The sequence below is a fragment of the Mastomys coucha genome, unplaced genomic scaffold (genome assembly GCF_008632895.1).
Source record: "Mastomys coucha isolate ucsf_1 unplaced genomic scaffold, UCSF_Mcou_1 pScaffold21, whole genome shotgun sequence".
Classification (NCBI taxonomy): Eukaryota; Metazoa; Chordata; class Mammalia; order Rodentia; family Muridae; genus Mastomys; species Mastomys coucha.
This window is the reverse complement of record NW_022196904.1, coordinates 109,728,414-109,755,413: the sequence shown is the minus strand read 5'-3', so window position 1 is coordinate 109,755,413 and position 27,000 is coordinate 109,728,414. Positions and strand designations below refer to the sequence as shown.

The following is a 27,000-nucleotide window of genomic DNA, read 5'->3' as shown; positions in this document are numbered from 1 at the left end:
GACACTATTTGTCGTCCATGGGAATGAATCGTACCACCAGCATCTCACAAGTACACAGCTAACATCAGGCTCAGCAGAGAGGGACTCAAAGCATTTCCACTAAAATCAAGAATAAGATAAGGTTGCCTAATCTCTTCACTCTTGCTCAATACAGTACTTGAAACCTTGAACAATAAAATAAAAAGTGAAGGTGCTAAAAGGGAATATAAGTAGGAAGAAGTCAAACCATTCTCTCTTTTTTTTAAAGATTTATTTATTTATTATATGTAAGTACACTGTAGCTGTCTTCAGACAGCACCAGACGAGGGCGTCAGATCTCCTTATGGGTAGTTGTGAGCCACTATGTGGTTACTGGGATTTGAACTCACGACCTTCCGAAAAGCAGTCGGTGCTCTTCCCTGCTGAGCCATCTTACCAGCCCATCAAATCATTCTTATTTGCAGATATGATTCTATACATAAAAGACCCAAGACTCCATCAGAAAACTGCTACATCTTATAAAACACATTCACCAAAGAAGCAGGACTACTTTGTACAAAATTAACATACAAAAAATTGATAGCTTTTCTATAAACTGACAACAGGGAAGTAATACATTTACAACAGCTTAGAAACAAACAAACAAACAAACAACAACAAAATACAAACAAAAGCTGGGCGGTAGTGGCGAACGCCTTTAATCCCAGCACTTGGGAGGCAGAGGCAGGCAGATTTCTGAGTTTGAGGCCAGCCTGGTCTACAGAGTGAGCTCCAGGACAGCCAGGGCTACACAGAGAAACCCTGTTCTCAACAAAACAAAACAAAACAAAACAAAAACAAGACAAACAAACAAAAAACCAACAAAACTTGTGATAAATCTAGCCAAAGATACGAAAGACTTGTATAATGAAAATTTTAAGTCACTGAAGAAAGAAAATGGAGAAGATTACAGAAAATGGAAAGATTAGGATTAATCATAGGGTTAATATTGTGAAAATAGCCATCCTATTAAAAACAATCTACAGATTCAATACAATCCCATCAAATTCCAAAACAATTCTTTATAGAAACTAAAGCAATAGTCTTACATTTCTTATAGGAATACAAGGATAGCCAAAACAATCCTGAACAGTGACCATGCTGAGGCACCTCCATCTCTGACCTCACATTAAACCACAGCACAGTGAGGTAAAAACAGCACACTAGTGGAATAAAAGCAGGCACACTGCTCAGTGGGACGGACTCGACGACCCAGACATAGTCCACACTCATATGCCAACCTAGGTTTAACAAAGACATTAAAAATATACACTGGAAAAAACACAGCATTTTCAACAAATAGTTTTGCTTAAACCGTGAATCTTCACAAAGAAGAATGAAACCAAATTCCAAATGGTTCACTGACCTCTATAAGACCTGATATAATGGATCTGTTAGGGGATACACTTTAATTTGTAGTCACAGGTAAATACTTTCCAGACAGGACCCCTGTAATGAAGAAATTAAGGCCAGCATTGAAGAAGTGGGACCTCATGAAATAAACAAACAAAAAACCCTTGTACACAGCAATGGATGCCATCACAAAGTGGTAGCCAACAGAATAGGGGAAAAAAATTCTTTACCAGCCATCTGACAGAGGATTAGTGTCTAAAATATAAAAAAGACCTAAAAACTAAACACCAAGAAAACAAACAACCCTATTAAATATTGGGATGGAGAACTAAACAGTTCTCAAGAGAAGAAATTGAAATGGTTAAGAACACAGAAGGAGAAGGAGGATGAGAAGGAGGAAAAGCAGCAGCAGCAGCAGCAGCTGAAAAGTTGTTCAACATTCTTAACCACAGAGAAATGCAAATTACTACTATTTTAGTACCAGTCAGCATGGTTAAGATCAAAAACCAAAATGACAGCAAATGCTGGTGTGGATGTAGAGAAAAGGGAACACTTATTAGCTGTCAGTGGGATTGCAGACTGGTGTATCCACTACGTAAATCAGTGTGGAGATTTCAAAAAAGCTAGAAATAGATCTACCATGTGGTCTAGTTATATTACTCTTGTACATACACTCAAAGGGCTCTATATCCTACTCCAGACACTTACTTATCCTTGTTCATTGCTGCTGTATTCACAATAGCCAGAAAATGCAAATCATTTAGGTGTTAATCAACTGATAATGTATAAAATAAAGTATTTATTATTCAGCTGTTATGAAAAGTGAGATTAGCAATAAATGGCTAGAACTGGAGCTAATAACTCTAAATGTTATGAGAGGGGAGAGAAAGGATCTGGAGGGAGAAATGAGGGGATGATGTCATCAAAACATACATGCATATATGAAATTCTCAGAGTTTTGGTTTTCTCATCAGGAAAGTCCTATGACTATAGGAAAGGGAAGCACTGAACTTCCTGATCAAGGAGGTTAAAGACAAGCCCAAGAACTCATGGCATCAAAATAAACTGGAACCATTCAATAAAGATGAATAAAACCTGCGTTCCTGGTAAGAACAACGTGGTATGAGAGCCTGTCTTCACTCAGACACTACCAGTCCTTGAAGCTCTTAGCGTGTAACACCCAGAGAGTTCACTAAAAGAAAGGCTTAGCACAATGTCTCCAGAGCTCATGTGTAAGAATGCTGGTCATTTTCCCAAGGATGGCATATTCTGGATGAACAAGACTAAGAGGTGATGTGGGCAGTGAGTAAAGAAATTATAATTTTTTATGCTCTCGAATCTGAATGCAGATATAGTCATACAATTTTATCCTTGGACAAAAGTATTGTTTAATATTGTAAACTTCTAAAATGTTTATAATTACAAATTGAAGTAAAATGTACTAAATTGCATTTATATTATATAATGTGAAATGTTCTAATTATGAAGAGATTTGAACAGATACTGTTGATCTATAAGAAATTATAAGTACACAGGAAAAACAAAAAAAGATAGAGACATTCTGAACATACCATAGAAATAAGACTAAGTTGGAACTACTCAGAATGGTAGACTTTCAATAACAGTGTTTATATCATATTTTGAGACAGTTCTGTAAAGGAATTTGTAAGATCACATTGGATACTTGCTATTGATGAATTTGGCAGAAATAATTCATTTGATTCACCAAATGAGTAACTTCCATCTGAGACTAAGCTAGTTTAAGGCTGGTGATGCTGACAATGAGAGTAAAAACCCAATAATCTGGTAGGTCAAAGAGCTGGTGTGGTCAGAAAATGACTACAGATTCACTTGTAAAGTATTCTGGGCTGGTGAGATGGCTCAGTGGGTAAGAGTACCAATTGCTCTTCTAAAGGTGCTGTGTTCAAATCCCAGCAACCACATGGTGGCTCGCAACCACCCATAATGAGATCTGACACCCTCCCTCTTCTGGTGTGTCTGAAGACAGCTAAATCTTTGGGCTGGAATGTGCGGGGACCGGAGTGAGCAGAGGTCCTAAAAAAAAGTCAATTCCCAACAACCAGATCTGTACAGCTACAGTGTACTCATATACATGAAATAAATAATCTTTAAAAAAAAAAAAGTATTCTGATCAAAAGGCTGAGCAGTAATGATGCAATGGCCTATAATCTCCAACTGGGTTCAGCTCTTTTGTTGTCAGCATGGTGGTATAACTGTAAAGCTAACTACGTCCTTATAGCATGGTGGTATACCTGTAGTTCTGTTAGTGCAAAGGTAGTGAGAAACACCACTCTCACTACCTCTCACAGGACTGTCTCCTCTGTGCTCCATTCTCTGAAGTGTAGCCTCCTATTCCATCCACTCTTCTCACAAATGTCTAAACACCACACTCCAGCTTCTTTTCCTTAAAGAAACACCGGATATCATTGCCTTAAGAACAGATTCCTTGGTTCAACATTATGCCCTTGTCCTGTCTCCAACACCAAATGGGTTTTGTATTTGCCTTAATTCCTGCAGTGCAGAAGTTGTGGATCACCTCCTCAAAAGGGAACATATTATATTTATAATCATAGAATAGCATGCTTCAACCTTGTTCAGAGAGACTTCTTGTAGGACTGCACAGTGATTATTGCACAAATCCATAACTGATCACAGGGCTGAGAATAAGTGCCTATTGACTGCTCAACTTCACACGGGATGTCTTTATTATATAACACACTGGCTTGTTTTTGCTTTTGTTTTTGTTTTGTCAACTTGACACAACCTAGAATCATCTAAAATAAGAGAATCCCTCACCACCTCCAACCCCAGACAGGGTTTCTCTGTATAGCCCTGGCTGTCCTGGAACTCACTTGTAGACCGGGTTGGCTTCAAATCAAAGATTTGCTTGCCTCGGCTTCCCAAGTGTTGGGATTAAAGGTGTGTGTGCCCTCTGCTAAGAGTGAATCTTAGTTGAGAAAATACCTCCATTATGATCAGCTGGAGGTAAGGTTGTGTGGTACATTTTCTTGATTAAAGATTGATGTGAGAGAGCTCAGCCCATTGGGGGAGGTGCTATTCCTAGGCAGGATGTACTGGGGCCTTGAAGAAAACTGAGCAAACCCAGAGAAGCAAGCCAGAAAGCAACACTCCTCCATGGCCTCTGCTTTAGTTCCTGCCTCCAGGTTCCTGCCCTGACTTCTCTCAGTGATGGAGTGTGACCTGAGAGTTAGAAACACTTTCCTCCCCAAGCTGCATTCAATCGTGGTGTTTTTATCACAGTAATAAAAACCTTAAGACACACACACACTGCTGAGGCTCAGGAGTATCATGGAAGGGGGGAGGTGGAGAGACCATAAGAGCCAGAGGATGGGGAAGTGTGCTCTGACTTGCTTCCTCTGGACATGGCATGGCTGTTGTACTTGTGCCCTTTCAGCAGCAGTGGTTACCTGCATAAAACTTGCCCAAGACAGAGCCTGCCAACATTCCAGCATGGACGGGGGAGGGGCACATGATGCCCCACTCCTAGTTGAGGAGCAGTTGGCAGTTAAAGGAATGGAAGTCACTGTTTACTGGTGGTATGGCCACTGCTAAGTTGCTCATGATAACAGTAACACCAACCCATGAACACACATATTCAAGCAACCCTGATTAAACTCCCACAAAGTCCGTATGTGTGTATTTTATGTCCATATATGTGTACATGGACATGAAAGTAAGGGGAATGTGCTGGGAAGGATTGAGAGTGAGGGGGGACAAAAAGGAGAAGGATAGGTGCATTTGATCAAAATACATTATGCTCATGTATGGCACTGTCAAAGCACAAAATTCACTTTTAAAGGGAATGCATAGTCAAAATAAGTAACTTTCCTGGCTTTAGCAAAGGCCATATTACTGTGTCCAGGTCCCTCAAAATCACTGTTGAGGTTTGTTTTTAAACTAGCTATACTTAAACAACTCTAAATTACTTCTCTCATATATTATACTTCCTCAATTTATTTAAGTATACTAACTCTTTGATGCCAAATCAAACTCTAAGCTAAGCAGTCATGCATGAGTCATACTAGCAGGGAGGCGGAGTATTAGTGATTAGAGGTCAGTTCCTGGGGTAAGAGTAAAATCCAGTCCCACCACTCCCAGACCTGAGACTCTGGGTAAGGCTGTTTAACCTCTGTGGACTACAGTTTCCTCAACTAAATAGATAACAAAGTGGTATTATAGCACTGTGCGGATTCAGACAGACACACATATGACATACTCAAATACTTCATACAGAGTCTTGCTGGTCTTAACCTGTTAATGCTAAATAATATTTGAAAATAAATCAAAACTAAAACTTAAAACCTTGCATATGCAAGGGAAGTAAATTTGTCACCAAGAGTTGTGTTTATTCTGGGCCACTGATATGGTTTCTCAGTTATAGAGGTGGATGGATTTTTAGTGGAGAGCTTTAGAGAAAGCAAAGCTTTTGAGTTCTAATCCTGACAGCTCTATTTAGTATTAAAGATGAACTCATGCTTTTACTGCAGTTATATTTGGCTTCAGATTAAAATGTAGGATGATAATACTTTCAATTTTCAACATTAGAAAATACTACTTAGGGCTAGAGAGATGGCTCAGCGGTTGGGAACACTAACTGCTCTTCTGAAGATCCTAAGTTCAAATCCCAGCAACCACATAGTGGCTCACAACCATTTGTAATGAGATCTGACGCTCTCTTCTGAGGTGTCTGAAGATAGCTACAGTGCACTTAGATATAATAATAAATAAAACTTTTTTTTTTTAAAAAACACTACATAAAGTTTTGCAGAAAGAGATTAATCCCTCATTAATTAGTTTACATTTGTGAGAGATGAGATCTCTTAAGAAAAGAGACAATGGTCTAAGGAAACATTTTGCTAGAGAAGGTTTCTGATGAATTTCAGAAATCCAAAACCAAACCATGAGCTGTATCTGATTGCTCTGCCTGAGTTAAGTAGGCACAGTGTGCAACCTCACTTTCCTTCATCCAGCAGAGACCCACTGAGCATGCACTCTATGCAGTACAGTACGGGGGGGGGTCTCAAGAACACGGGCTTCGATTCTTTATTTCAAGACTTGAGACACTCAGTCAGCAGTATGACTGGGAGTCAAGAATAACAACCACAAGACACACTGTCCATGTAATTTAAGTAATTTCATATCTTCAGGCCTATTGCTCTATTTACACAAATGAAGTATTTCCTAAAGCTTTACTGGGGTATAATTTAGACTTAGTAAAATTCGTCATTAAAAAATATTCAATTTTGGGTTGGTACATATGCCTTTAGTCCCGGCTACTTGGGAGGCAGTAGGTAGATCTCTGTGGGTTTGCGGCCAGACTGATCTATCTAGTAAGTTCCTAGATAGCCAAGGCTAGGTAGAGAGAGCCTGCCTCAAAAAGCAGAAATGAAAAAGGTAAAATTTCAAGAGCAGGACAGTCTTAAACATACAAGGTCTGATCTACATGGATTTAGTTATAAAACTCAATGGAGTTTTCACTAAACAATGAAAACACAGTGCCATTTCAAATGAGTTTGGCACAGGTACATATCTATTCTACATCACTGGTCATCCCACCCAGATCTGCTTTCTAGCAACACAGTTTTCTCCCTCTACAACTCTGCATACTGGAAGCATACACTGTTCACTCCTATGAATCACCATCTGTATACAGCACACAATGTACTTACATGGTTTCCTTTCCTGTGTTAAAGCATAGGGGTGAAAATGCTTGGTCAGAAATCTATGCTTAAATTTATAAGAGACAGGCAGAAGAGATAGGCTTAGCAGGTAAGAGCTCTGGCTGCTCTTGCAGTGGAGCAGGGTTCAGTTCCCAGTACTCACAAAAGAGTTCCACAACCATCTAACTCCAGTTCCAGGGGATACATGCCTTCTTTTAGCCTCTGGGTACCAGGCACACACATGGTACATACATAGACATGTAGGCAAATGCATATTCACATAAAATTCATCTTTCAAAAGCTACAAAGCAGTGGTTTCTAAAGTACTGTCTCTCTGCACTCTCATCACCACGAGAATCCTAGTGGTCCCTAAATGCACCATTGCCTTTGGAGCCATTCTAAAACTGTAGGTGAGTACATAGAGATCTCATTATGGTATTGTGTCCCCCCAAATGTCAAGTGACATAGAGTACATGTTCATGTACTAATTTGCCATCTTTGATCTGCTCAGAACTTTAGTTTATTAAAAAAAATCAAAGTGTATTGTAGAATTTAAGCATTTTTTTTTTACATATTTTGAGTAAGTTGTTCATAGCAATTGTTTTACAAATGCCCATCCCTTACTCTTGAAGTTAAATGTTCTTAACACTGCTTTTGAAGTATGAATGTTTCAAATTGGTCAATTCTCTACTGTCCTCCTTTCTTAACCCCAATTCTCTCCAGTGCTGGGGACTGGACTAAAGGAAGGCCTTAGCATGCCAGGCAAGTGCTCTACTGAAATATATACCTCTCACCTTTGTCAGTATCTTATTTCCCCTCTGTGCCTAATTGGTAGCAAAAGTGGGCTGAGATTTAGGCAATCAGAGATGACATCAGACAGGTCAGCCGAGTAGACATAGGTTACTGCTAAAGCTATCTATAAGAGATTCTCAACCGCTGACAGAAAGACTGTCATAAACATTCAACCTTCCTTATTGTGTCTGCACAAACAGCTAAACATATCCCATCACCTCAGTCACTTATGGGTTTAAAAACATGGTAAGAATACTTCATGCCCACTCTTCTCAATTCCTAACCCATATACTTGAATATAATTTCTGAACAACAATCACAGTTATTATGAAGTACAATTCTGATAAAACCAAAGAGTTTTTTAATTACTGTTTGTTTTTTGGTTTTGGAGATGGGGTCTCTCTATGTAGTCCTGGCTGTCCTAGAACTCAATATGCAGACCAGGCTGGACTGGAACTCAAAGAGATCCACCTGCCTCTGCTTCTCAAGTGCTGGGATTAAAGATGTACACCAGTATGCCTGGCCAAAGTTTTTAATGATAAAAATCCTATAGAGTATCATAAATTCTTCAAGTTTGTTCCTAAACTGCTTAACAATCCTCACTTTGTGTTTGTTCTCAGTTCACTAGTTTAAGCATTACATATAAGCCAGTGATTCCCAAATTTATCTCAGATTCCTCCTCTGCACTGCTCAGTTAATACTGCTACATAGATGCCTTATAGGCATCCAAGCTTAACAAACACATTCTTCAGCCACCTGCTTTTCATGTAATTGTATAACTGTTTAAAGTTTGCATTCAAAATGTTCTTAAACAAGTCTTCCAAAACCCCTAATCAAAGTGATCAGAACAACTTACTACTGATCTCTGGGTTTATTCCAAAAGACTTTTATTGTATCCATCAGTGGTTCTCAACCCTCCTAATGCTGTGACCCTTTAATACAGTTCCTTATGTTGTAGTGACCCCTGACTATAAATCACTTTTGTTGCTACTTCATAATTGTAATTTTGCTAGTTATGTATCGTAAAGTAAATCTTTTTGGAGCTATAAACTTATCAAGGGAGTTGCAACCTACAGGTTGAGAACTACTGATATACACAATTCCCCTGGGAATGCTGAAAAATACTGAAAAAAAAAAATAGCCAGTAGGCAAATGTGACTATGAAATAAGTGGAATAAACAATAAAAATAACAGTATGTGACTCAATGTTGAATGTCAACTTGGCAGGATCTAGAACCAACTAAGAGACAAGCTTCCACGGATACCTGTGAAGGGTTATTTAGAGTATGACTGTGAGATATTTTCTTAATTAACTGGGGTAGAAAGCCTTACCCTATGTGCTTGGCACCTTTTCATGGGCTGGGCTTCTGACTGTAGGAAAGTGAGCTAAGCACCGGTACTCACCTTTTGCTTTGCCTCCTGACTGCAGATGCAATGTGACCAGCTGCTTCACACTCCTGCCATCATTACCTTCCCACCATGATGGACTACAATCTCCAGCCATGAGCCAAAATAAGCCCTTCCTTCCTTAACTTGCTTTTCTCAGAATATTGTATCACAGTGAAAGGAAAACTATGGTAACAGTAAAACCCCTTTAGTATCAGTATTAACTCCAGGGCACAGTTATTTTTATTTTCAAGACCTAAACCTAACCATCTTTATCCCCAAATATTTTTTTTTCTATCTAGACGGCTCACAGCCCACACTAAAGAACTCCATTTATTTATAGACCATGGAGGTCTAACATGATGCCCTAGCTGAGGAGCTGTCGACAGTAATGGCTGTATGGGTGTATGTATATGGTAGGGTAGATACACTTTAATGTGGTTATGTGCACAGGGAGGCCAGAGACGGATGTTGAGTGCCTTCTATTTCTCCACCTTAGCTTTTTTTTTTTTTTTTTTTTTTTTTTTTTTTGAGACAGGGTTTCTCTGTAGCCTTGGCTGTCCTGGAACTCACTCTGTAGACCAGGCTGTCCATGAACTCAGAAATCCGCCTGCCTCTGCCTCCCAAGTGCTGGGATTAAAGGTCAGGCGGTGGTGGCGCCTGCCTTTAATCCACCTTAGTTTTTGAGTCAGGGTCTCTATTTTTGCAGCTCCTGGATGGCAAGGCTAAGCTTCAGGCATCCCCCACCCCTGACACCCTTTTCCCTGGCCTCCAGCACAACAGAGTCATATACCATAATACCCAGCTTTTCACGTGGGCGTCCTTGAGTTTGTGTGGCAGACACCTAAAGAACTGAGCCATCTCCTCAGTGCCCCAGAATGCTACCTTTCTTAGGCTTTTATGTTTCCCTCAATACCTAATGCCATACTATGAATTAACCACAATCATCTCAGAACAGACTCTTCCCTTTCACTTGGTTATGTTTGCTTTTATACACACACTCATCAAATGATGTGGAACAGCTTGCCAAGCTGTTTGAAGTTATCCTTAACACAAAGACTCGGGAAATGCAGCAAAAATAGTGGTGAAGACCACAGCAAGGAGGCCTGGGACCCCCGTCAGTTAGCTACTAGAACTCTGGGCAAGCTACTTATCCTCTCTGCCTTCTTTTTATTTGTAAAATGGCAATAACCACTTCATAGGTTGTTGTAGGACTTTAAGTGAATTTCTCTGTGAAAAAGCTAAGAACAATGGCTGGCACACAAATACATTTTAAAAACTAGTTACTGTTAATATTGATAAGTTGTACCAACAATGCAAACCAAGTATTTCTGGCACCTAATCTGTAGGGGCAGGAGTCACATGCTCCTTCATCCTTCAACAGACTGTAATCTAAGTAACCTTCCACTTTAGTTCTTACATGATGGACATTTCAGAAAGTCTCAAGCCTAAACTAACCAAATACTTTAACATATGTCCCTTGATTATAAATTCAAGAGCCACTATATACACACATATATATATATATACACACATACACACATATGTATATATATATATATATATACATATATGTGTATATATATAGCACCACCTTGACTTACCACATTGAGCACCTACAACCTAAAACTAAGACAACCCAGCTCCCTTGTGGTGAAAGGGCGACCCTGCTTAATCTTGATCAACACATAACCATACATTTCTATGGTAAAACCATCGGATAACTGGAGCCAGGTGGAATTATCAAGGTCAGGTAACTGCTGACTGTGTCCGCCAAAAGAGTGTACACAGAAGCTTGCCCAAGCTCAGACCCCGTACTTGGTCCCTTGTGTTGTCTGTTGCAGCTGCTCTAAACCTTTCCTGCCCTTCAGATTCCCTGTGCTGCCGAGACAGACAGAAAGAGAGAGAGAGAGAGAGAGAGAGAGAGAGACAGAGAGAGAGAGAGAGACAGAGAGACAGAGAGACAGAGAGAGAGAGACAGAGAGAGAGAGAGAGAGAGAGAGACAGACATAGATATCAAGGTTATTCATGTGCCTTTTCTACCTGGGAACTTGTGACAATCGGGGCCTCACCTCAAAACTTCTGGTACCATCTCCTCCAGCTGTTTTCAAGAAAGGCTTCCTCTTCTAGAGCTCAGCCTCACATGGTTAACCTTTCCAAATGAATGCCCTCCACACCCATGTCCTTTTATCTCCCTGACTCCTTATCCCCGGGTCACTGGTAGTGGCAGTCTGAGCTTGTAACTGCCAGAATCCCTTGGGTATTTATTATTTGTATCAGGAGTGCTCTTTTGGGAGTCCAGATCTCCAGGGTTTGTCTGTAAGACTGTTAGTTGCCTACATTTTAAACAAAATGTCCATGTTAGTCTCATACACATACCAATCCGACAACTGTCAGAGACTAATGAAACTTTCTTCTTTCTAATATATTTAGATAACTTTGAAAACATAAACAAAATTGTCCCTTCCCCACAAAACAACAGCAAAACCCAAGACAAACTACACTTCCCTCAAGGGATTCCATCTTGATTACCACAAGGCCTCTCTCTAATCTTCACTGTCTACATTCACACGGTGTAACGGGACTCTGACTAGGTTGGTCTCTTTTATTCTTTCCAATTTCTGCCAAGTTCTTTCAATCTTCTCTAATTACTTTCATCAGTGTTTATAAGGATGGCTAGCTTTGCAGAATTAGAGCTGTGCTTTCCTGGACATTTCTGTTGTTCCATCTCTAAGACCACCACTTTTAGCTCCTGCAAGACCTGGGCCCTCTATCTTTCTAGGATCCTAACTCCATTCCTCGACCTTTAATGTCCTTTTGTGACTTTAAGCACACAACTCACCTACGATATAGCCTCCTGACTTCCTTTATTCTTTTCTTACCCATTCATTCCCTCATTCATTACTCATTCAAATATTTAGTGACCATCACTGTATTCTAAGTCTTGGCCATAAAAGCTATGAAGGAAGCTATTCCAACAGTAGGACAGTAACAGCCTTGGCCATCCAGTTTAGAAACCCTGGAGCCACTTTTATTGCTTATCTCAGTCTCCTCTAACTTTTTAAAATCACTTTGTTAATTTTCCTTATTTATTCCTTCTTCCCATTCCTGATGCAATGGTCCCTGTTCAGGTTACTACATCCTAATCCTGAAATTACTCAAATAATTTCTTAACTATTTCTTTCCTTATTTCATCCACATTTATATACATATGTACACTAAGTGCGCTCCCCCCCCCACAGGAACACACACATGTGTGCGCGCGCGCGCACACACACACACACACACACACACACACACACACAGGATGCCTTCTACATGCCAGCACTGTTCTGGGTGCTGGGGTGCAATAGGAAGGCAGACATGTGCACGGTTAAACTCTGGTGTATTTATACAACGGAACTCTAGTCACAACCAAAAGGAATAAACCATGGATACATGCAAGTGTGTCTTATCCTTAAAGTGACTGTAGATACAAGGTAATGAAACCATGTACAACTTTATAATAAACAGAAATGAGTACAAATGTAATTGAGGAACTCAGAATGGACTCTGTGGAATCAGGTATCAGCTGGACGTGATAGCTCACGCCTGTAATTCTAGCATTTGGAAGCTGAGGCAGGAGGATCACCACTGAGTGTTAGCTTGGGCTATTTAGTGAGTTCCAGGATAGCCTGAATACCCTATCTCAAAAAGTAAGCAAACAAAATTCACTGTCAATAGTGTTCCTGAGAGTACAGACTTTTACAAAAATGTTACTCTTAGGCTGTAATCCCTGCTCATACCCTGTACGAGCTAGGAAACCCCTGTCTGCCCTTCTTCCCCCAACCTGGCCAGCACTAAGAAAACTCCCTTGTCTGCTTGGAGAAAACTCCAAGCTAACATGTCATCACACCTTGCCTCCCCGTTTCCAGTAACCCACCCAAGAGTACCCACCCAGGAGCTCAGCTTTTGATCATGTATGAGCATAATCCCAGGTCCTAGTTGGGACAGCATCGCCCCTCTCCTAAACTCTCTATATAAAACCCCCTTGCTTTAGCCTGGATGTGTGACTTCACTGACCTCCACCTGTGAGATCAGTGAACCCACCTGAGAGCTGCCTCCTAGTAACCTGCCTTTAGCTACTTTTAATCTGGTCTAATCTGGCCTATATCTGCATCACTGAGGGAGAGAAAATGCCTATCAGTTATCACTATGACTGGTAGAGAAATGAACCTGCTCAACCAAATAAACATTTACAAAAAGCCAACAACAAACAAAAACAAAAGAAACTTGGAAGACGGAGACAGGAGGATAGCCGAAAGCTTGAGGCCAACCTGGACTACATGGCGAGACCCTGTCACAAACAAATATACAAACAAAAAGCACTCCAAACAAACCCACAACTAATATGTTTAATGGAGAGAGATTAAACATTTTCCTTCTAAGATAACGAGTAAAACCAAAGATGTTTGTACTGTAAGTTCTAGCCAGAACAGTCAAGAAAGGAAATTAACAGTCAAGAAAGGAAACTAAATCCTTCAAAATACTACCAGAAATAATAAATTCTGTAGGAAGTAAGGTCAACATACAAAAGTACATTCTTGTATATTAGTAATTAATTTAATATGCCAGAACTTAAGAAAGTAAATATACTGTTATAACAGTAGCTCCTCCAAACCACAACACAACAACAAACATGCAGGTATAAGTTAACAAAACCACTGTAAGTTCTCACTCTCACTTCTGTCAGCTGTGTAAGGCCGCGTCACTCCCGCTCACGGAATAAGAAAGTGCTAAACAAATTAAGCATCAGCAGTTCTTAGATTCATCAGAGAATTGGGGCTACAGGGCAAACCCCTGTTGGCGAGCCTTTTTTTTTTTTTTGGCTATTTTATTGGGTTTTTATACTTCTACTTCCTTCTAAGCCTTATTCACCCTAATCCCTTCCAATGCCCCAACACTAGGTAGGATAGAAAGATAGAGGGAAGGGACTGTAGACCTATGTAGGTCTGACTGGGAGTGTCAGGTTCCCTGTGGACAACTCTGGGAGCTGGAAATTCTAAGAGGGCCAGGCCTGGGTGGGAGGAGCCCACTTTCTTGAGGTTGTCTCTAGGAACCTTATTGGCTCTTATCTCACAATAGTGATCAACGAGAGACTGCTTCATGCAGACAACTGGTAAAAGAGCAAACTATCTGTTTTGAAGTAAGTCCAGAATATCTATTCTTTAATAAAAAATGTGGCTGAAAAGAAACTATTTCACCAGAACCCAAGTAGACATCTCAAAAAAGAAGGTACTTTATCTCACCTTAACCAAACATCCAACCCTTCTAGCCTCCTGTCTCAGAGGAGAAAGGACCAAGAAGCACCTGTAAGGGCCACTACCCAGAATGCAGACATTAAGACTGTGACCTAATCACAGGGCCACAGCGGTTTACATTCATTGTACACCTTTCCGTCTCATCACAGGGCTCCTACAAGCTGCAACTTGGAGAACAGCAGGCCTCATGCTTTACTTAAGTCTCTAGCAGCTAAAGGGAAGGCTGCTATTGCAGAGAATCAGAGTTTAGTTTCCGGCTCCCATGTCAGGCAGCTCCAGAGTGTCAAACATCCTCTTCCAGCCTCTGATGCCCTCTTCTGGCCACTCACATGCACGTGAGCACAAACACAGACACAGTTAAAAACAAACAAAAGAGCTCTTTAAAAAGCCTTTGAAACTTACCACAGAAATCAAGGACAAAGTCTAAACATATGTGAATCATATTCAAAATGTAGAAAACCAAAGAGAAACTGGCAGCTTCATACATTACTTACAGGCAAGTAAAAGAGTGACTGGAACCACACTGAACAGCTAACTGATCCAGAAATTTACCACACTACTCAGCATCACTGCTAGGTATATATGCATACAAAAACTCTATCTACATGAAAGTGTGTATAGATATGAGTGCTCATATCAGGATTGTTTATGATGGCCACAAATGGTGGAAACAACCCAAATATCCATTAACAAGGTGCCAGTTAGAATAAGAAAAGTGTATCCATGATTAGCAACAAAAGGGAATGGGATTTTGATGCATACTACCTACCATATGGATACTACTTGAATGCTATGAAGAAATGCCAGTGATGGGGCTGGAGAGATGGCTCAGTGGTTAAGAGCACTGACTGCTCTTCCAGAGGTCCTGAGTTCAAATCCCAGCTACCACATGGTGGCTCACAGCCATCTGTAATGAAATCTGATACCCTCTTCTGGTGTGTCTGAAGACAGCTACAGTGTACTTACATATAATAATAAATAAATCTTAAAAAAAAAAAAAAAGAACAGATTCTTGCAGGGTGTCCTCCGACTTCCACTTGGGACCACAGCACGCAAACCACACCCTAATTAGTCAACCAATAAAAACAAAAATTAAAAACAAAAACAAAAACAAAAAAGAAATGCCAGTGATAAAAGGCCATAGATTAGGATTCCCTTTATACGAATCATCTAGGGCAAGAAAAGAGAAACAGAAAGATTAAATAGCTTCCTAGAGGTAGGGCTGGAGTAGGTGGGGTGAGAGCACAAGGGCTTCTCTTTGAGATAGTGACAATGCCCTACAACTGGCTAAATCTAGATTGATGGTGTATGTACAGCTGTGAACACACAAACTGGAGAACATCACAGTGTACATTTTAAGATATAGGTTGAATGGCATATGAGTGTATCTCAGGGAATCTGCTTACAATACACCACACTCTTCACAGTCCAGTCCCTGTTTCCCCCACACTGTCACCTGATGCCAGCCTTGCTTCATACTGCAGTTCTCCAGAATCCAAGCTTCTACATGAAAATGTGTGTGTTGGAGGCAGGGAAGGGGTGCCTCTCTGTGGCCTTACATTCAGATTTCCTCCTACCCAGGACATTCTCATATTCCTTAGATATTGCCTTATTGATGCATTTATACATATATGTAGAAGTCAGGTATGGTGAAGCACACCTATAACCCCAGTACTCGGGAGGCAGAGGCAGGTGGATGTCTGAGTTTGAGGCCAGCCTGGTCTACAGAGCAAGTACAAGGATTATCAGGGCTATACAGAGAAACCCTGTCTCAAAAAATCAAGCCAAGCCAAACTAGCCAAAGGAAAAAACCATTTATATAATAAAAACAAAGAAACAGGGACCATAAATTTGGGAGGGATGTTACGTGAAAGGGGTAGGAAGAGGGAAGAAATGATATAACTATATTTTAATTTAAAAATGAATATATAATTTTCAAAAGGAAAAATGTCATTTCCCTATTGTCATCGCTAACCTTCCATGCCTCAGAAGCAACCAGTGAGTGTCCATAGCCAAGAGTGCCTGTTACTATCTCAGTGCTTTTCTTGATGGCTTCCAATTACCTGTCTAACTGTCTGGGTCACTCATTAGTTTCTTGTGTTGGGCCTACAAAAATTAATTATAAGTACTTTATGAAGATTAAACTAACCTTTTTTGTGATCATCTCACTTCAAAATAAGAGTTAAAAAAAGAAGTACCCTTCCTAGTAAAGTCATATTATACTGGAAATAAATTATATGTCGATACTTTTTGTTTTACCATTAAATATTTCCAGTGGAAAAAACACATGGGAGTAGTTAATGTTCAAACAGTCTAAGAAAATTCTGAAATGGAAAAATAATGATCTATCTTATGTGGATAAGATTTATTCAGACATGTACATGTTTAAATTGACTTGAAAATAGAGATTTTAAATAAGTTTTTTTTTTTTTTTTTTTTTTTTGGTTTTTCGAGACAGGGTTTCTCTGTGTAGCCCTGGCTGTCCTGGAACTCACTCTGTAGACCAGGCTGGCCTCAAACTCAGAAATCCACCTGCCTCTGCCTCCCAAGTGCTGGGATTAAAGGCATGTGCCACCTCTGCCGGACTAAATAAGTCTTTTATTTATTCTTTGACAATTTCATAACATGTATAGAATGTATTTCAGTTAGGGTTTCTATTGCTGTGAAGAGACACCATGACCACAGCAGCTCTTATAAAGGAAAACATTTAACTGGGGCCGCTTTACAGTTCAGAGGTTCAGCCCACTGTCATAAGAGGAGGCCATGGTGGTGTGTAGGTGGACATGGAGCTGAGAGTTCTACATCCAGATCTGCAGGCAGCAGGAAGAGAAGAGACACTGGGCCTGGTCTGAGCATTTGGAACCTCAAAGCCCACTTCCAGTGACACACTTCCTCCGATAAGGCCACACACTTAACTTCAACAAGGCCACATCTCCTAATAGTGCTGTTCCCTATGGGCCTATGGGGTCCATTTTTATTCAAACCACCACACAATGTATCTTGATCATATCCACTCCACCTCTGCATTCCCACTCTCTTTACCCACTTTCTTTCTTTCTTTCTTTTTTTTTTTTTTTGAGACAGGGTTTCTCTGTGTAGCCCTGGCTGTCCTGGAACTCACTCTGTAGACCAGGCTGGCCTCAAACTCAGAAATCCGCCTGCCTCTGCCTCCCAAGTGCTGGGATTAAAGGCGTATGCCACCACCGCCCGGCTTCTTTCCCCACTTTCATTACTGCCCCACCAACCTCCTTCCTCCTTGGGTTTTTCGTGATGCAATGAGACCCAACTGGTGCTCTTGCTGGGATGCTGACTGATCTTGTTGGCCTGACTGTGTACAGATGACCACAGCTGCAGTGAGTTCATAATGCAATGGCTACGTCAGTCCCAAAAGACAAGGAAAATTGTTTTGATTTTCAAATGCTTCTTCATATTTGCATTTCCTCCTGCAGTGATGCATGACAGGTTGGAAATATCTACTTACGGGAAGGTCTGCAAGATTAAACCCAAGAGAATACTAGCTTGGGATTCTTATCAATGATGAATCAGGACAGTTAGTATAGATCCCATCTGGAGTCTGAAATAACATGTGATGGCTTTTGTATAGATTTTCCTCAAATTTAATGAACTTGGAAAGCATTTTGCCAGGAAACTTTCAGAATTTGGAGGTAGGATGGAGAAGCGTGGTCTGATGGCAGGAGGGGGCTGAAGCAACAGTCTTTCTACACTATTGCTAGTTTTTGTGATGCTATTTAGCACTTTGCTAATTAAGACACTCCTAATGCCTCCACTGGAAGTCTTACCTGCACAATACGCTGGGTGCAGATAGCACAGAACTTGTGAGAACGGCCAGTCAATGAAAGAGGATGGGGGTGGAGGTACCAGAGATACAAATACCTGCCTAGAAGCCTTTAAAAATGCAACAGCATTTTCCCTTCCAAGCAGACAGATTTCAGTGTCTAGAGTTCTAGTTCAATTGACAACTAAATCATATGCTGACTTTAAAACAAAAAAGTCAATATAAAATCGAAAGTTTAAAGCACAAGAATTCTAAACAAAAGTAAAGTGGGTTTCCTTAAACCACAGACCTTAATATATAGGACATTAAGGCGAGCTGATTTCTCACCACCAGACAAATGACAAGGCCAGAAGTCTAAATAGCAACTTGACTGAAGTTCCTTGACTACAGGATCCCTGCTTCATTTTATTAATCATACTTGGATCTAATAGCTCAGAGAAAGAATGCTTTCAAAATCGGAGGTATTTAAAATGTCAAGAATGTGCATTAAACAATCTGCCTTTGTGACTCTTAAAGCGTGCACACACAGAAGGGCAAGAGAAGAAATAAATGCTCTGGTAACATGTGCTCACTCAAGTTCATGGGGTGGGGGGCTAAGTGGGGGTGGTAAATGCAGAGCATGAGCTGGGTGATCTACAGCCCCATGAAAAGCAAAATTAAAAGAAATACAACTAAGTAAATTGCATGTAACAATTCCACAAAGACTGAGTATGCTAAGAGGTCAATTAAAGAAGGAAGCAGTTGTTTCAGAAATAAGCTTAAAACAGCCTTAGGATTTTTAGAGTATTTAATTATTGTGCTTCTGATGTTAAAAAAAAAAATCTTTTCTCAATCCCACAGTTCTGCATCTTATCTATGATAGGGCTGCAATGGTTTCAACAAATATATTAGAACTTCTGCTATATGCAACCAAATAATCAAAAGAAAGGCACACTTACATGTATTGCATGAAGTTGGCTATATACAGTATACACGTTCCACATCTTTAGATTCAATCAACCTCATACTGAAAATATCCAAGGGGGAGGGGTGTTGGTATTCTGTCTAAACTCCACCCCCACAGTTCCTGCCCCACAGTAACCTGGCAACAGCCAGGTAGACCTGGCCCACTATAAAAGAATCTGCTAGGCCCCTCCTTTTTCTCTTAAACTCTTGCCTCGCTCTTGCCTCTTGCCCCGTTGCTTCCCCTCTCTTCTCATTCCCTTCCCCCTTCTCTCTACCTGGTCTTGGCTGGCCTCTGCTTCTCTACTCTCTCCTTCTCTGCCTTTCTCTGCCTCCGCTACCCTCTTAACTCCCCTCCCCATGCCCTGAATAAACTCTATTCTATATATACCTGTGTGTATCTGGTCCCCCAGGGGGAAGGGATGCCTCGGCATGGGTCCGCTGGGGCACCCCCTCCCCCTACAACCCACCAGAACATATTCTTATAGCTCTTTCTCTTTTTATGATCACAAGGGGGTGGGGGGAACAAAATCACACCTACACTGAAGATACTAAAGGCTTATACTTTTCCATGCCACAATCCCTAAAGCAAAACAATGCACAACTATTTACACAGTATTTCAACTGTATTAAACATTATAAATAATTGAAATGAAAAAACAAACAGAAGAATGGTCTGGTTTAGAAGCAAATAGTATGCAGTTTTCCATAAGGGACTTGAGCATTATGGCTGTGGATCATGAACCCAGTCACCCACGGACACTGAGGAATGAATGTATACACACACACTTATGCATAAATGTTCAGGATAATGATTCCATTCTGAAAACTTGAAAGGAAGAAGGTAAAATCTGAATAGTTTAATTGAATGTAATAATTTTTTGATTATTACTTTTTTGTTGTTGTTTTCTGGATGAGAAACCACACATTTCTTCAATTGGATGGTAAGACTAGGAAAGTAACAACTCATTGTGAATCTAGAAACATGCAGATATGATTTCAAAAGGAAAACCCTATTCAGATGTTCTTACAAAGGTTACGGCCATAATAAAGACCCTGGAGATGATCTGTTGGCTTAGCCTGGCAAGTATATCCAAATGAACACAAACATTTTACACTGAGGAGAAGTTGCTGAAGGCCAGGGCTAGGGCAGGAAACCAATTAGAGATTCAGTCTCCCTGAGACTGCACAAGTGGAGTAGGTGTTTAGCAGTTTGCTTTCTCACTTCCCAAATGGGATCTCAAGTATTTTGGTTCAGAAAGAAACCTCGTTTTGTCCTCAATTCTACCTTAGAAATGCTAATACTGAAATAAAGGCTGCTGGCTCAGGCTGGGGAGAGGGCTCAGTAATTAAGGCACTTTCTGTGCAGGTGTGAGGGCTGGAGCTCAGATCCTAAGAACACATGTAAATGTCATGTGGCCATAGTGGCCAGCCTATAATCCCAGCATTCAGAGGAAAGGAAGATAGGGGACCCCAGGAGCAAGACTGCTAGAAACACTAACTATATAGGAGCTCTCTGGGTTCAGCTGAAACTCTGCCTCAATGAAAAGGATGGACAGTGACTGAGGAAGGCTTCCAACTTCAACACGTATACAGACCTTCAACATACTTGCACACACATACACATATGTACACATACCACATACACGTGCACACAAAGAAAATAATAGCACTCATAAACCACTGAAAGCTGGAAAGGGATAATAGCTGTCATTACACTGAGTGCTTCCTGAGAGGCAAACAGTATCTTTCACATAGACTCATCTACCTCTCAAAGTAACAGAACAGGGGACCTAATAGCAAGTTAAATCCTTAGGTGTTTGCTAGAAAGAACTGGCTACGAAATGTACCATGTCTGCTTCCACAGATGTGCTCAGAGTTTATTATTTGGGACTATCTGGACAGAACAGTTTGATTTTTCTTGAATATTTATCCAGAGTCAAAGCCAAGATGTTTCACCAACACAGACAACCACAAACAAGTGGGACATTTCTCCCATAAAGAACTATTTTGGACAGAAAATTCTAAAGTAATGTACTTAAAAATTCAACCTAGGGCTGGTGAGATGGCTCAGCAGGGAAGAGCACTGACTGCTCTTCGGAAGGTCATGAGTTCAAATCCCAGCAACCACATGGTGGCTCACAACCACCCGTAGTGAGATCTGACGCCCTCTTCTGGTGTGTCTGACAGCTACAGTGTACTTACATATAATAAATAAATAAATCTAAAAAAAATCTTTAAAAAAAAATTCAACCTAATAATAGAATTATAATACTACTTTATAGTTTTAGTTCTGATAAAAAGCACATTTTTAAATTAATCCAGTTGCCAACTCTTACTTCCTTTTAAAATTGTGTAGAAATCTTGGGCTTAGACCTTCATGACTTTTATGATATATTACACAAAATTACATTTTAAAGCCATACACTGCTATGACTTCTTTAAAAAAAAAAAAAAAGAAGGAACTTCATTTAATTCTAATTAAAGAAGAGATCTTTTAAAATGATGTAATTTAAAAAATTATTTGGAGACTTATCACATAAATACTTTAAGAAACAGCCAATCAAAATTTGTCAACGTTCCTCCCATCCACTGACTCAGGACCCTCTCCACCATGGCCTGGCTGCCCTAGTTATTTACCTGCTGTCCTCAGCTATCCCCTTCTAGCAGGACACAGACTCATCAGCAACTGTTACTTCATCTTTAATTCATCACCATTTTTATTTGCCTTTTTAAATGGGTGAATCATCTCAAAACTGGTTTATACAGTAATACATTCCCACAATCTCTCATGAAAACAAAACAAACAAACAAACAAAAACCCAAACCCAGGCTCGCCGACTCTATTCTTTGCCACTCTTCCTTTACCTCTACATTGTGTTTCATAATCACAATTATCAATATCCCCAATTACCAATAAATGAGTCTCTAGGAGACAGCAACTCCATCGCACATAAAGCCAGCATTTTAAAAGGTGGACATGATGGCAGGGAAGGAGCTTCTTTAGGGGAGGTAGTGTGTGTGTGTGTGTGTGTGTGTGTGTGTGTGTGTGTGTGTGTGTGTGTGTGTGTGTTGTGAGGCAGGGTTTCTCTGTGCAGCCCTGGCTGTCCTGGAACTCACTCTGTACACCAGGCTGGCCTTGAACTCAGTGACTGGGCTGTGTCTGCCTCCGCAGCACTGGGATTAAAGGCATGCACTACCATATCTGGCTTGGGGAATAAAATTAATAAAGGAAAGGAGACCCTTTAGAGCAGCCTCAAAAACATGGTTCTATGATGGGCAGTGGTGGCGCACCTTTAATTAAACAAAAACCAAAATACTTCATTACAAGTATTTATTTTACTTGTGCATGGGGATGGTGAGCATGTGGAGATTAGAGGACAGCTTGTGGGAGTCAGTTCTCTCCTTATACCATCATGTGGGTCCTAGGGATCAGACTAGGATGGTGTGTTTGGCAGCAAGCCTTTACCTGCTGAGCTAGCCTCCTGTAACTTTTGGAAGAACTTTGATTGTATCCTCTTAATGAGATATCACCAAAGGACAAAAAGAATTTCAAAGAAATGTTGACCTCTGTAGGTAGCAGTTCTCTTACAACAGCTCTGCAGTGCAATGAAAGTCCAAGCGCAGATGTGGGAAGTATTGAAAACTTTTTAAAAAAGATTTCTTTCTTTTTATTTAATTTATTTATTTATTTATTTATTTTTGGTTTTTCGAGACAAAGTTTCTCTGTCTAGCCCTGGCTGTCCTGGAACTCACTCTGTAGACCAGCCTGGCCTCGAACTCAGAGATCCGCCTGCCTCTGCCTCCCAAGTGCTGGGATTAAAGACGTGCGCCGCCACCGCCCGTTCTTTCTTTTTATTTATGAGTGCATTGTAGGTGTCTTCAGACACCCTAGAAGTGGGCTTTGGATCCCCCTTACAGATGGTTGTAAGCCACCTTGTGGTTGCTGGGAATTGAACTCAGGTCCTCTGAAAGAGCAGTCAGTAAGTACTCTTAACTTCTGAGCCATCTCTCCAACCCCTATCCCACTCCCACCCCCTTAAAAATTTTTTTTTTCCAAGACAGGGTTTCTTTGTCTGTGTAGCCCTGACTGCTGTCCTGGAATTCCCACTGTAGACCAGAGATCCGCCTGCCTCTGCCTCCTGAGTGCTGGGATTAAAGCCATTGGCACCACTGACCTGCAGTAAAAGGTTTCTGAAAATTGAGTAAAAAAAAAAAAAAAAAAAAAAAAAAAAAAAAAATCATGCAAAACTCACCATACCAAAGCTGAGGCGTTTCTACCCACGCCGGCCTGTGTGCTGCGTGATTTCACTGCACTCTTGGTTCTAAACACACTTGCATTTGCAGTGAATGCAGTCTTTCCATAAAGCCAAAGAACACTGCCTGAGACACCTCAGCTCACGTGTGACTCCTCTACGTTGTGAACTACAGTGTTCATTGTATATACGAATATTTCTGAACATGATGGAAAGCAAAGACTTTTAGTGTTTTCCTGTTAGCATTCTTTAGCACTTATCAAATTAAGTTATCTTTGGATTACATTGTATAAGAATGTTTGATTTTTAAAAACTGTTTTGAGGTGCAGACTTCAGTTTCATTAAAGAAAAATCATTAAAAGATTTTGGCTTGGGATTAGGACAGACTGCCAGCCATTCCTGATATGGCCTTAAACCAACTTCTGCTATTTTGTACTATGTATTTATGTGAAGAAGCATTCTCTGCACTGACAATCAGCAAATCAAAATATTGATCAGCTGAAAAATGTTGATGATGCTCTATGCCTAACACTAGCAAATATTCAGCTGAGACGGAATCTTTATGTAACTTAAACAAGCCCATTCTGCGTATCAATATGTAAATTTGTTGTCTTTGTTATACAGTAAAATTATATGCATACTAAAGAATTCTTTTAAAATAATCTTCTTGGGGCTGGAAAGATGGCTCAGTGGTTACTGCCCTTGAAGAGGTCCAAAGTGGAGTTTCCAGCACCCTTGTCAGGCAGCTCACAACTGCCTATAACTCCAGCTTCAGGGGATCCCATATCCTCTTCTGGCCTCTGTGGGCATTGCATTCATGTGCACATAGACACACACGCACAATTAAAAAAAAATAAAGCACAGTTAAAAAAAAATCTTAGAATAAGTTTGACTAATTATAAGTGAATGTTTAATTTGCACACTTCTTCCATATACCTACTGTGATCTTAATACTGCCTTCTTGACAGGGTCTAGACTCATTCACAAGATAAACCTCTGGCATGTCTCTATGGAGTTTTAGATTGGGTTGCTGTCAGAAGACCCATCCTAAATGAGGGTGACACTATACCACGGGCAAAGGTCCTTGACTGAGTAAAAGGCGAGCTGAGAACCCGAGCTCGCTCTGCCCTGCCTGTAGTACACTGTGAACAGATGCTTCATGCTGCTGGCACCCTGCCTGCCCTGCCATGATGGACCGACCCCTCAAACTCTAAGTCAACACAAACCTTTCCTTTCTTAAGCTGCTTTTGTCAGATATTTGTCAAAGTGATGAGGAAAAGTAGCCAATATATCTACATATGTGGGGTCCTGGTGCAGCAGGGTCACTAAGTGTAAAGTGTTTAAGACACTTCTCTAGACATTGCTATCCGAGTGTAAACACAACTAATCCACACCCTCCCCCAACAAAGGGTCTTGCTCTGAAGCCCTAGCTGGTCAGAATGGTCGGAAGAGGGCAGCCTCTAACTTGTACTGTTCCTCTTTGCCCATGATCCAAGTGCTGGGATCAGTGTGCTCTACTATGCCTTTCCCTTCAATTATTACCTAACCACACACATGTTCTTGTTATAAATGGTGTCTCAGAACATAGGCCTTTTATGGTACAACTAAGAAATATGCATCCTTTAGAAAAGGATGCTATATCAAACTTTACCATAATAAACAAAAATTTCAAAGATATTAGAAAAATATGTACTGAACTTCATGTGTCTATGCATGTGTGAATATTAGTCCAAATCAACTGCATAAGCCAATAAATTCAATTAACATTTATTAAAAAGCCTTCCTTTAAATCCTACTGAAGTGACTGAAAATTCAGGCAGACAGATGGATAAGTTAGAATTCTTTTTTTTTATTTATTTTGTGTATGTGAGTACACTGTAGCTGTACAGATGGTTGTGAGTCTTCATGTGGTTGGTGGGTATTGAATTTAGGACCTCTGCTCGCTCCTGACAACTGGCCACGCTCGCTCCAGCCCAAAGATTTATTTATTATTGTAGATAAGTACATTGTAGCTGTCTTCAGACACACCAGAAGGAGGCATCAGATCTCATTACAGGTGGTTGTGAGCCACCATATGGTTGCTGGGATTTGAACTCAGGACCTTCGGAAGAGCACTCAGTACTCTTACCTGCTGAGCCATCTCTCCAGCCTTGACAAGTTAGAATTCTATAGCACCATGGGGAAAGGACAAAGACTTGTCAAAAAGCAAACAGCTAATAAGAAGCAGACTGAAAGAGAAGCAGGCTCATAGAATAGGGGCTACTGTCCCTGCAGTCTATATTAATATAGGCAAAAGATGGTCATTTTTATTACAGAAGTGAATGGGTTCTCCAAAAACACTCAGTAAAACCACTAGGTCAGAAAAACAGCAGCTGAGTTCAGCAGACTGTACATCAAGCCAGTGGGAACTGAGCACTGAAAATGATACCTTCAACTGGGTATGAACTGCTTGAATACTCAGGCTGGAAACTTGCTGCAACTGGCTCTTAAAAAGGGCAGGAAACAATGAGAGATGATAGGTAAACAACGTGCTATTTTAGTCAACTCTGAGCTACAAAGGGACAAAGGTATTGTAACTACTTCCAGAGGCAAAAAAATTAATAAAAGAAATAGCCAGTAGGGGGAAACCCACAATGTACCTACTACCATCCCTGATGACAGGGCAGGTATTCATATCGAGACCAGTAAATCTTAATTAAGTGCAAGTTGGATCATAGAAAGCAGACACATGGTATTCCATGGAGTACCAGTGTGATTGTGAATGGATACAGGTGGATACTAGAAACAGTCCTTTCAATTTCCCAGTGCCATCTGATATATCAGGTGGGTTTGTCTTCTAATCCAGAATCCACTGAAATCTTTTCTAGAGTTGAATTCTAAAAGGTGCTAGTCCATAAGAACCATTCTGGGGCTGGAGAGATGGTAGACAGGATCATGCATGGTTTTTACAGAGGTCCCAATTTCCCTAGCACCCATACTAGGTGTCTTATAACCACCACTAACTCCAGTTTCAGAGGGACCTAGCACCTTTGGTCTTGACAGGCACCTGCACTCGTGTGTATATTCCCACAATACACATAATTTTTTAAAAAAATTTTAAAGAATTTTTTAAGAGCTGGACAGTTGTGGTGCATGCCTTTAATCCCAGCACTGGAGGCAGAAGCAGGTGGATCTCTGAGTTCAAGGCCAGCCTCATCTACAGAGTGAGTTCCAAGACAGCTAGAGCTGCACAGAGAAACTTGTCTCATGGGTAGCGTTTGTTAACAAGATTTTAAAGTTGACCTTGGCTATAGTAAGTCTAAGATCAAGCTAGGCTACATGAGACCCTGTCTCTAAAAACCTAAACAAAGAAATGTGGAGTGGTTTAAATTAAAACAAAACAGAAAACCAAAAAAGTCTCAAATCAGGTGTAGAATGTCTTTTTTTTTTTGTCTTTAATCCCAGCACATGGGAGG

At 40.5% G+C, this 27,000-nt stretch overlaps 1 protein-coding gene across 1 annotated transcript in view; it reads right to left on the bottom strand.

The window, feature by feature from the left end:
* The window catches only part of Vwa3a (von Willebrand factor A domain containing 3A), a 133,669-nt gene that overhangs the window by 95,044 nt on the left and 11,625 nt on the right, over positions 1-27,000 (bottom strand). The window lies entirely within an intron of this gene.